The 1237-nt window shown below is 45.3% G+C and overlaps 1 pseudogene; it reads right to left on the bottom strand.

Annotated features, from left to right (window-relative positions):
- Window positions 1–903: 903 nt before the first annotated feature.
- On the bottom strand, window positions 904–1021 carry LOC126299710 (5S ribosomal RNA; annotated as a pseudogene).
- Window positions 1022–1237: the final 216 nt, after the last annotated feature.

Below are 1237 nucleotides of genomic sequence, written 5' to 3'. Positions count from 1 at the left end.
CAGGAATGCAGTAACATGGTCGTTGCAATCGTATTTTTAGTAGCTGGTCGCTAATAAGACGATTACATATCTCTTACACACTGGCACCACTCGCAATAAAAACAAATGGAGCATGTCCATCGATCGCAGATTTTTGCTGTAATCAATGTCTATAAGGTATGTTTTCAGATGTAAAGTGATTGTGATCAGTGTTCGACATGTGCAAATAAAATGACTATGTCCAGCCTTAAAGGACGTAAAGACTTAACGTGGAAAATTGCGAGTTCAGCGCATCGAAAGCTGTAATAGAGTATGAAATATTTTATGTGGAGTATTATGTCCAATCGTTAGGAGGGTATAGATATCGATATTTCAACGTTAGATTCGTCCCAGAGCCACAGCTGTCAGACGGGTATTTCCGATATTTCGCTCATTGAAGAATGTCACTAGATTGGCGCTACTCTCGTAATATGTAATTGTAATTACATTTGTAAATATGTGGTTGGTTTCCTAGGACATGAGCACGCAGGAAGTGCGAGTGTTTGAGCGATTACTGACATCTGGCCATGACAGCTACTACTATGGATTGGATTGTGGCTCAAGTGTGTCATATGTAGTGCTTCTCAGTACATCTCAGTGAACTCTGTCTTATTACGCAGTAGACCCTTCCTATTCCTTCCACATGTAGTGGAGTGAACAAGCTTCGGAATTCTATAGCACTAGCACTCCGTCATTAGGCCACATGTGGGCCACCGGGACCATCCGACCGCCGTGTCATCCTCAGCTCAGGATGCGGATAGGAGGGGCGTTTGGTCAGCACACTGGTCTCCCGATCATCATGATGGTTTTCTTTGACCGGAGCCACCACTACTCGGTCAAGGAGCCCTTCAATTGGCATCACGAGGCTGAGTGCACCCCGAAAAATGGCAACAGTGCATGGCGGCCCGGATGGCCACCCATCCAAGTGCCGGCCACGCCCGACAGCGCTTAACTTCGGTGATCTGACGGGAACCGGTGTATCCACTGTGGCAAGGCCATTGCCTCGAAATTCTATAGTGCTTTAAAAACCCAATCACAACGTCAAATTCCCGACTGATCAATTTATTGTTCCCAAGAGTGCTACTGAGAGCAGACACATCAATCAAACCCCTCCACTGATTGTTTAAGGACATAGCAGACAACTGAGCTGAAATTTGAAATTTCCATCCTAATGGACTTCCTACCAAATTACCTTAAGGAGTCCATATCCACCAATAGG

This window comes from Schistocerca gregaria, chromosome X, assembly GCF_023897955.1.
Source record: "Schistocerca gregaria isolate iqSchGreg1 chromosome X, iqSchGreg1.2, whole genome shotgun sequence".
NCBI classification, from domain to species: domain Eukaryota; kingdom Metazoa; phylum Arthropoda; class Insecta; order Orthoptera; family Acrididae; genus Schistocerca; species Schistocerca gregaria.
The sequence above is the reverse complement of the archived record's forward strand: the minus strand, read 5'-3'. Positions and strand labels throughout refer to the sequence as shown.